The sequence below is a fragment of the Lolium rigidum genome, chromosome 6 (assembly GCF_022539505.1).
Source record: "Lolium rigidum isolate FL_2022 chromosome 6, APGP_CSIRO_Lrig_0.1, whole genome shotgun sequence".
In the NCBI taxonomy this organism is placed as follows: Eukaryota; Viridiplantae; Streptophyta; class Magnoliopsida; order Poales; family Poaceae; genus Lolium; species Lolium rigidum.
The window spans coordinates 298,100,079-298,111,399 of NC_061513.1; positions in this window are offsets into that span (position 1 = coordinate 298,100,079).

Sequence of the window (11,321 nt, forward strand, 5' to 3'; positions counted from 1 at the left end):
CAGGACTCTCGGTAGAACGAGGGTCAAGATAGTGAGATTTGGAAGAGAAGGATGTGGCAGTAGAATGTCTGATACCTAGAAGTTAATGATGGAACGAAGCATTAATTCAGATGTTTGTGTTCGGACAGCGAGGAGCGGTTGAGGATTCCGCCATTGGGTCTGTTGCGGGTGCGAGCCTGCGCGATTGAGATCTGAGGTTACCGTTTGAGTAGGCAACAGAGCTGGCCTGGCTCGCGTTTTATGTCAATGACCGATGCGCTACCATCGGCTCTTGGCGTGTTGACTTACTTTGACAATCGGCAAAACTGGTAAAAGGACAGAATCGGCTTAGAGATGTTTTCTTCATTAATAAAGGTGCTTTTACAGAGAAGAGCCGATGGCTCAAGGAAGAAAGAACAAAAGCCAATTACTACTACTAGTCCTATGCTAGTAGTCCCTAATCTAAGGGCCGTTGCTGCCTTCGTCGTCGTCATCACTGCCGCCGGTGCAGCTGCTGGCGGGCTCCTCGTCACTGCTCCCGTAGCCCTCTACGGGAGCCTCGTCCTCCTCGTCATCATCGCTGTCGTCGTCATCCCACCAGGCGCGGAGGCGCTTTGCCGGCGGGTAACCCTCGAGGGAGTCGTCGTCGTCTTCCTCCTCCTCTTCCTCGGAGGAGGTGAAGTCATCCCAGGAGAAGCGGTCGTCCTCGCTCTCCGCCTCCTCCTCCCCGTCGACGAGGAATTGGAGGTCGTCCTCTCCGTCGGTCAAGGACTTGTCATCCTCGGACCAGACGGAGGAATCGTGGTCCTCCTTGTCCCACATCGTTGGGGCGAGGATGTCGGGCGCCGCCAACGAGCCCCACTCTGGCGTCGGCTCACGGAAGGGAGACGATACGTAGGAGAGGTTTGAGGAGGCAGAGGAGGAGGAGGAGGAAGAAGACATGGCTACAGAGGAAGGGGGTTTTTTGCCGATGGCTAGTACGGAGCAAGAGGATGAAGGGGCAAACTGCTCGACGCGGTTAAATAATGGGATATTGGGGAGAGTTAATGTTACAGTAGTTTCCGAGGAAGTGGTGCCAGAGAATTGTCAAATCGCGTAAAGAAGTTGAGAAGGCCAGGCATCATGATGAAGGATACTGCAGCGGTTCTGTTCTGCCACGACATGACCCGACGAAGAAAAAACAGAGTGATTTTGGAATTGTCATTTCCAAAACCAGGGGGGCATGTGTTATCACCAGAATTTGACCGGATCAGAGGTGGGCCGCGATTAAGATGGGCTTGAAGAATATACGTGGAAGAAATACATGAATCGGCCTTGTATACAAAGTTTGGGCTAGTTTGCCCGTGTATCTGTAAATATAGTAGGATACGTGTCGGTTAGATAAAATTTGGCTCGTGCACGGTTGGGATTATTCCCACGTTAGAAAGTCTACGGACTACAAATATGTATCTAGGGTTATTGAGAAAGACAACAATCACGTTCATCACAAACCAATCTAGGCGCATCGCCACCCCCTTGTTTCGAGGGTTTCTTCCGGGTAAGCATCATGCTGCCTATATCGCATCTTGCGATCTAGGCAGTACACGTTTATTCGCTGTTCATGCGTTGCTCGTGCTGAAGCCTTGTTGATGGCGAGCAACGTAGTTATCATAGATGTGTTAGGGTTAGCATTGTTTCGTCGTATCACATGCTTTCGCCCATGCAACCCTTAGACGTCTAGCCGCCCTTACACCTATCTTAGGTGTAAGGGCGGCACCTCGCTTGATCATTATTTAGTAGATCCGATCCGTTATGATTGCTCCTTGTTCTTCAAGGATTAGTTTAATATCTGCATAGTTAGGCCTTGCAAACGGGTTGAAGGATCCAGTGGCACGTAGGGTGTAGTTTGCTAGCCCTAGATAAGATGTTCCGGGGATCAACTTCATGTTGGTTTTTAGGCCTTGTCTAGGGTCAGTTTATTATCATCGTGCGTGGCTGCCAGGCTCAATCACGTGTAGGATGTTCCGATTATGTGGTGAAAACCCTAAATCGTCGTAGGTCGTTTTAGCTTTATATTGATCAAGCAGGACCACCATATGATCGTATACCTCATACGATTCATGGGTGGATCGGCTCCTTGAGCCGATTCACAGGACAACTCGAGAGCCGATCGAGGCTCGCATTTAATGTTTACGTGTATGCCATGCGGGAAACTAAGCGAAGCAAATCCATCACCTTCCCGACCAGGTATAGGTCGGGTGGCACGCCCTTGCACCGAGCATCGGACGTGCGTGCCGAGGCTTTGCGGGCCGTCGCTCGAGGGACCAGGGCCAGCCGCAGTCCTGGGAGCCTCCCGGCTCTACTGTGTTGCCCGTCACTGCTCGCCGGTGGGTTTCTGACCGCAACACAAGGTTGGAGGAAAGAGTGGCCGGCCACCCTCCCCTTGTCCCTCATTATATAGGTGGAAGCCCCAAGAGTTGTAGTCCAAGTCTTCGAATAAGACCCCAACACCAAAACTTCCCAAAGGTGGGAAACCTACTCAAGGGGGGAGTCCTACTCAAGGTGGGACTCCCACCTTTCCTCGAGGTGGGGCTGGCCGGCCACCAAGGTGGAGCCCACCTGGGACTCCTCCCCCTTAGGGATTGGCCGGCCATGCTAGTGGAGTCCCTCCGGGACTCCACCTTTCCATAGTGCCTTTTCTTCCGGACTTTTCTAGAACCTTCTAGAACCTGCCATAAATGCACCGGATCATTTCCAAACTTGGAATATGACTTCCTATATATGAATCTTATTCTCCGGACCATTCCGGAACACCTCGTGATGTCCTGGATCCCATCCGAGACTCCGAACAAAACTTCGAACTCCATTCCATATTCCATATCTACTTAAACGACATCAAACCTTAAGTGTGTCACCCTACGGTTCGCGAACTATGTAGACATGGTTGAGACTTCTCTCCGACCAATAACCAATAGCGGGATCTGGAGATCCATAATGGCTCCCACATATTCAACGATGACTTAGTGATCGAATGAACCATTCACATACGATACCAATTCCCTTTGTCACGCGATATTTTACTTGTCCGAGGTTTGATCATCGTTATCACTCTATACCTTGTTCAACCTCGTCTCCTGACAAGTACTCTTTACTCGTACCGTGGTATGTGGTCTCTTATGAATTTATTCATATGCTTGCAAGACATTAGACGACATTCCACCGAGAGGGCCCAGAGTATATGTATCCGTCATCGGGATGGACAAATCCCACTGTTGATCCATATGCCTCAACTCATACTTTCCGGATACTTAATCCCACCTTTATAACCACCCATTTACGCGGTGGCGTTTGATGTAATCAAAGTACCTTTCCGGTATAAGTGATTTACATGATCTCATGGTCGAAAGGACTAGGTAACTATGTATCGAAAGCTTATAGCAAATAACTTAATGACGTGATCTTATGCTACGCTTAATTGGGTGTGTCCATTACATCATTCATATAATGACATAACCTTGTTATTAATAACATCCTATGTTCATGATCACGAAACCATGATCATCTATTAATCAACAAGCTAGTTATACAAGAGGCTTACTAGGGAATCTTTGTTGTTCACATAACACACATGTATCAATGTTTCGGTTAATACAATTATAGCATGGTATGTAAACATTATCATAAACACAAAGATATATTATAATAACCATTTTATTATTGCCTCTTGGGCATATCTCCAACACCTCGACCCTCCCCTTTTCGATTTGATCAGATCCTCCTAAGAGCAACACCAGCAGAACCCCTATCTAGTGATACCGCATAATGCAGATGCAGTTAACTGCATCGAGGTTTACACTGCGAAAGGTGAGACGTGCACTGGTAGAAAAACAGGCTTCCGGGAAGCCCCATAAGTCGTGAAGGTAAAGGAACCGCGACTAATGGGGTCTTTAGTCGCGGTTCGTGTGGCGAACCGCGACCAAAGGCTCGGGCCCGGGCGCACGGTGGCCGGCTGGTGCACGTGGGGGCTTTAGTCGCGGTTGGCCAGGCCAACCGCGACTAAAGATGCTCGAAGGCCTTTAGTCGCGGTTGGCCGGGCCAACCGGGACTAAAGCCCCTCCCCTATATATACCCATCCGGCCATTTGGAGCCAACACTTAGCCATTTGGAGCCATTCTCTTCACAAACTTCACAAGTGAGTGTTAGGTTTGCTTTTGGTTCCTCTTATGCACATAAGGTGTTTGATGAAATGCCCCAAGAGCATGAAACAAACATGATATGAAGTGTTGGAGCCACACTTGAGCTTTCTCATTTATTTTTCCTCCTCGATCGCGGTTAGCAACTTGAACCTTTGATGTGTCGTCATTGATACAATATGCATGTGTGTGTAGTTCATTGTTTAATTTATATTGTTTGTAGCTAGTTAGTTTAACAAATGCATGATGGTTAATTATATATTTTATATTATAATAATGCGAGATGAATCGGCAATGGATGTACGGTAACCGACTCTCCGGCGAGTTCGGTACGGGTTTAAAAGATTTCCTCGTAGTGGCTAATGCGAACAAGCGGGGGGTTTTGTTATATGTCCATGTGTTAAGCTGTAAGAATCGAAGGGTTACTCTTCCTCAAGAGATGTTCACATGCACATGCTTCGGCACGGTTTCATGCCAAGCTATAATTGTTGGACCAAGCATGGAGAAAGAGGGGTTATAATGGAAGAAGATGAAGAAGGGGATGATTTCATCGATGAAAGCTATCTTTCTCATTTCGGTGATATTTTCATGGAGGATGCTTGAAGGTGAAGGGGAAGGTGAAGGGGAAGGTGAAGAAGAGGCACGTGATGATCCCGTTGATGATCTTGGTCGGACCATTGCCGATGCACGGAGACGCTGCGAAACTGAAAAGGAGAGGGAGAATTTGGATCGCATGTTAGAGGATCACGGGAAGGCGCTGTACCCCGGATGCGATGATGGTCCGAAAAAGCTGGGCTGCACTGCTGGATTTGCTGAAATGGAAGGCACGGGCAGGTGTAGGCTGACTCGGCATTTGAAAACTTGCTGAAAATGTTGAAGAATATGTTTCCAAAGAATAACGAGTTGCCCGCCGGTACGTACGAAGCAAAGAAGGTTGTCCGCCCTCTAGGTTTAGAGGTTACGAAGATACATGCATGCATCAACGATCTGCATCCTCTACCGCGGTGAATACGAGAATTTGAATGAATGCCCGGTATGCACTGCATTGCGTTATAAGATCGGAGGCGATGACCCCGGTGACGATGTTGAGGGCCGGAAACCCGGGAAGAGGGTTCCCGCCAAGGTGATGTGGTATGCTCCTATAATACCACGGTTGAAACGTCTGTTCGGGAACAAAGAGCATGCCAAGTTGTTGCGATGGCACAAAGAGGACCGTAAGTCGGACGGGGAATTGAGACACCCCGCAGATGGAACGCAATGGAGAAAGATCGACGAGAGAGTTCAAAGATTTTGCAGCTGACGCAAGGAACATAAGATTTGGTCTAAGTACGGATGGCATGAATCCTTTTGGCGAGCAGAGCTCCAGCCATAGCACCCGGCCCGTGACTCTATGCATCTACAACCTTCCTCCTTGGTTGTGCATGAAGCGGAAGTTCATTATGATGCCGGTGCTCATCCAAGGTCCGAAGCAACCCGGCAACGACATCGATGTGTACCTAAGGCCATTAGTTGATGAACTTTTACAGCTGTGGGGCAGACCTGGTGTCCGTGTGTGGGATGAGCACAAAGAAGAGGAATTTGACCTACGAGCGTTGCTTTTCGTAACCATCAACGATTGGCCTGCTCTTAGTAACCTTTTCGGACTGTCAAATAAGGGATACAATGCATGCACGCACTGCTTACATGAGACTGAAAGTGTACATTTGCCAAATTGTAAGAAGAACGTGTACCTTGGGCATCGTCGATTTCTTCCGAAAGATCATCCAGTAAGAAAGAAAGGCAAGCATTACAACGGCAAGGCAGATCACCGGCCGAAGCCTGCGGAACACTACTCGGTGTTGAGGTATTTGATATGGTCAAGGATTTGAAAGTCATCTTTGGAAAGGGTCCTGGCGGACAATCGGTTCCGAAGGGAGCTGACGGGCACGCAGCCATGTGGAAGAAGAAATCTATATTCCGGGAGCTAGAATATTGGAAAGTCCTAGAAGTCCGCTCTGCAATCGACGTGATGCACGTTACGAAGAATATTTGCGTGAACCTCCTAAGCTTCTTGGGCGTGTATGGGAAGTCAAATGATACAAAGGAAGCACGGCAGGACCAGCAAAGTTTGAAAGACCCTGATGACCTGCATCCGGAACGGTTTCAAGGTCGTGCCAGCTACGCTCTGACCAAAGAAGAGAAGGTCATCTTTTTTGAATGCCCGAGCGAGTATGAAGGTCCCGTCCGGATTCTCGTCCAATATAAAGGGAATAATAAACATGGCGGAGAAAAAGTTCCAAAACCTGAAGTCTCACGACTGCCACGTGATTATGACGCAATTGCTTCCGATTGCTTTGAGGGGCTCCTGCCGGAAAATGTTCGAGTAGCCATTGTGAAGCTATGTGCATTCCTCAATGCAATCTCTCGGAAGGTAATCAATCCGAAGTTCTACCACGGTTACGAACGATGTGATCCAATGTCTTGTCAGTTTCGATTTGGTGTTCCCGCCATCCTTCTTCAATATTATGACGCACCTCCTGGTTCACCTAGTCGATGAGATTTCCATTCTCGGTCCCGTATTTCTACACAATATGTTCCCCTTCGAGAGGTTCATGGGAATATTAAAGAAATATGTTCGTAACCGTGCTAGGCCGGAAGGAAGCATCGCCAAGGGCTATGGAAATGAGGAGGTAATTGAGTTTTGTGTTGACTTTGTTCCCGACCTTAAGCCGATTGGTCTTCCTCGATCGCGGCACGAGGGGAGACTAAGTGGAAAAGGCACGATCGGAAGGAAATCAACGATATGTATGGACGGCCATTCTCCGACCGAAGCACACCACACGGTTCGACCAATTCCAGCTTGGTGGCTCCGTACTTTGAGAAACACAAGAATATTTTACGCTCGGACAACCCCGGGAAGCCCGAATCCTGGATTAGGAAGGCCCACATGAAGACTTTCGGCAGTTGGTTGAGAAAACATTTAATGAGTGACGAACATGTTGTAGATCAGCTCGTACATGTTGGCCAAGACACCATCTTCGACTATAACGACTTTCCAAGGGTACGAGATAAATGGGAATACATTTTACACGATCGCCCAAGATAAAAAGAGCACCAACCAAAACAGTGGTGTCCGCTTTGATGTAGCAACCGAGAATGGGCAAAAGGTCACATATTATGGTTACATAGAGGAGATATGGGAACTTGACTATGGACCCTCCTTTAGGGTCCCTTTGTTCCGGTGCAAATGGTTCAAGCTAACAGGAGGTGGGGTAAAGGTGGACCAGCAATACGGAATGACAATGGTGGATTTCAACAACCTTGGTTACCTTGACGAACCATTCGTCCTAGCGAAAGATGTCGCTCAGGTTTTCTATGTGAAGGACATGAGTAGCAAACCGAGGAAACGGAAAGATAAGAAAACGATCAGTACATCATGCTGAAAGGACACGGATGTCGCCTAGAGGGGGGGGTGAATAGGCGATTTAAAACTTTTACGAGATGGGCTTAACAAATGCGGAATAAAACTAGCGTTTACTTTGTCAAGCCCAAAGCCTATATACTATTGTTCACCTATGTGCACCAACAACTTATTCTAAGTAATGGTTCACCTATGTGCACCAACAACTTATGCTAAGCAATACAAGCAAGTATGTGATAGCAAGATATATATAACTTCAAGCACGATGGCTATCACAAGGTAAAGTGCATAAGTAAAGAGCTCGGGTATAGAGATAACCGAGGCACGCGGGAGACGATGATTTATCCCGGAGTTCACACTCTTGCGAGTGCTAATCTCCGGTGGATAGGTGCGGTTGCTTAGTGCTCCCGAACGCCACAAGAGGCTCACCTTGAGGTGTGGTTGCTCGATGCACACCAACGCCACAAAGGCCTCACCCCAAGATGCGGTACTCACACCACACACCGAACGCCACGAAGGCGCCTCACCTAAATCTCCGGTGACCCTCGCCACAAAGGCCTAGGTCACGGTTCCACTAAGGGATTTCCTTCGAGGCGGAAACCGGGCCTTACACAAAGGTTGGGGCACACATCCACAACTTAATTGGAGGCTCCCAACAAATCGCCACAAAGGCCTAGAATCCGTCTAGGGTTCCAAGAACCCAAGAGTAACAACTTTCTTGCTTTCACCTCCACGAATCACCGTGGAGAACTCAAACCGATGCACCAAATGCAATGGCAAGAACACCACAAAGATGCTCAAGTCCTTCTCTCTCAAATTCCAACAAAGCTACAAAAGCTATTGGGGAATAAGAGAGGAAGAACAAAGGAATTCACAAAGAACACCAAGATCAAGATCTAGAGAGTTCCACTCACAAAGAGATGGATTTGATTGGTAGAAATGTAGATCTAGATCTCCTCTTCCTTTTCCCTCAAATGGATTCAAGAATCATTGGAGGAGTAGAGGGATGAGGCAAGCTCTCAAGGTCAACAATGGTGGAGAGCCAAAGGAGGAAGAAGAAGTGGGGAGAAAGAGGAGGAAGAAGGCCTTAAATAGGGGTCTTAGATTTCTGCCCGTTGGGGCCAAAATCGCGACAGGCCGGCAGTGCCGGCCTTGTTCCACCGGCAGTGCCGGGGTGGCCGGCAGTGCTGGCCTTTTTCCACCGGCAGTGCCGGCCCGGCGGCAGTGCCGGGTGTTCCCGGCGGCAGTTCCGGCCCCCAGTTTTTTGTCAAACACCCGATACGAAAACCTCAAGAACTTTTGCATCCGGACTCCGATTTTGATGATCTTGGGCTCGTTTCGAAGCTAGTAACAAGCTCTACAAGATCATGCAGGGAACCATCATAGTCCAGCAAAGTAGGATAGAAACAAATGGATAAAGGTTTTACCTATCTATAAACAGCAAACCGGTAAAACCTCCAATATGGAAAATGCAACAACTTGAGTTAGGAAACTCGGATTTAGGTGAAACCAATTTTGTTGTAAAGAAGATGATAAGAGCTACCCCACAAAGAGTGAAAAGCTTAAGAACAAGTGGGGTAGGTTTTTCTATGTATTTTAGAGTGAAACCTCTCAATACGAGAAACCGAGAAAAACTCCAATATCGAAAACGCAACAAGTGATTCATGCGGAATCCGTTTTCGATGAACTAGAGCTTGTCATGAGAATAAGCACAAGCTCTAAAACACCATATGGATAAGATCCAAATAACAACCAAGAAAGATGATGCAAGGATGCAAAGGTTTGAGCTCTCCGAAGGATACGATCGAGTTACTCACTCGAGAGCCCTCTTGATAGTACGGCAACTAAACTATAAACCGGTCTCCAACTACACCATGAGACCGGTGAGAAAGAAACCCTATCAAGAGCAAACCTTAACCTTGAGCATTCCACTTGAGCTTGATGATGACGATCTTGACCGCAACAAGATGGAACACCTTTCTTGATTGTGCTTGCTTGACGAAGTCTTGTGGATTGCTCCCCCATAATCCACCATGGGAGAGCTTCTTCTTCGGTGCAACTTCATATATCCATGAACACCATATGGAGGGCATGCTTCAAGCAAATGATCTCTTTGAGATGGCTCACCTTAAACTTGCACTTCATTTCTTCATGGCAAGCTTCAAGCATATGATCTCTTCGAGTTTGGCTCATCTTGAACTTGCACTTCATTATGTTGATGTCTTGAAGTAACTTGAGGGCTCACTTCATCTTCATCTTCAAGACATACTTGACACTTGATATCCTTCATCAATTTCTTCTTATTGCAACCTTGAAGCCAACATATGGTTCAAGCATTGCCTATGGACAACACCTACAAATATAACTCAATGCAAACATTAGTCCATAGGGATTGTCATTAATTACCAAAACCACACATGGGGGCTCCATGCACTTTCAATCTCCCCCATTTTGGTAATTGATGACAATCTCTTTGAGAGGGTTTATATAAGGAATTTAAGTAACAAACAAGTTGAATATATAGAGCAAACTCCCCCATGATATATGCATGTGTGAATGATCTTGACTTTCATTGCATATATTGGCATTCAAAGCCTAGTGGAGTTTCCTCTAAATATTCAACTATGCAAAGCAACAAGATGCAATGCAATAAAGGCACATGCTTAAGCACAAAGCAAAGATATAACCAAATTCCCTTAAACCCTCCAAACTTCTCCCCCATTGGCACCAATTGCCGAAATGGGTGAAAAATTTAGAAGGCCAATATAGTGAGAGTTCCTCCATAGCGTGTGCATTTCTCATAATTTGAGTGGAATCAAATGCACATATCCAATGACGAATATTCGGAAGGAATCACACTATAGATAGGATCAAAGATTGCAAAAAGGTAACAAAGTCAAGAAGCTTCAACAAATGAAGCAAGCAACCAAATGAACCACAAAGAAGATACCAAAAGAAAGATAGATATTATGATAAGATCAAGAAGATTGCTCTAAATAATATGAGGAAGCTCCCCAAGGTTTGTGCACAAAACTAGACAAATTGCATTGGAGTATAAAGTGCACAAACATGAAATCATCACTCCCATAATATCATTCAAAACAAAAGATACCAAGTGAATCAAACTCTAATGATCACCACAAAATAGTGTCTTAAATAAAATGAGGAAGCTCCCCAAGGTACATGCATAAATTAAAATGTTGCATTTGAATACAATATGCATAACATGGAATCCTTACTCCCTCATTACCATTTAAAACACAAATTTGCAATAGATCATAGATAGAAAATTAAGCTTAACACTTGCAACAAACAAATGGTTGAGCAACAAGTAAGAGGCACCATAATAAAAGGCTCAACCAAGAGGATATGTGAAAGGAAAGATAAAGCATATTATAAGACTATTACAAGGATGAGCAAAAAGCATCATCATAGTCTTCAATGAATTATATTGCTTAGCATGACCAATCAACACGCAATAAATAAATAAGATATCAAAAGGAGATGTATCATCTCTTATGTGTATAAGTTTCTCTAAGTGGGCAATATCACAAAGATATTTATCCACAAAGAAACATGCACACACAAAATAGATACGCAAGAAAAATAGTATGATATCCAAGACGAAGTCATGCAATATACCAATAAGAATTTTTGCTTAATAGCATGGCCAAAGGCTCAATTTTATCTTATTGTACATTCATGAACTTCAACCACAAACAACTAAAATACATCACAAATATCAACAAGGGATAGAAGATAGTTGGGAT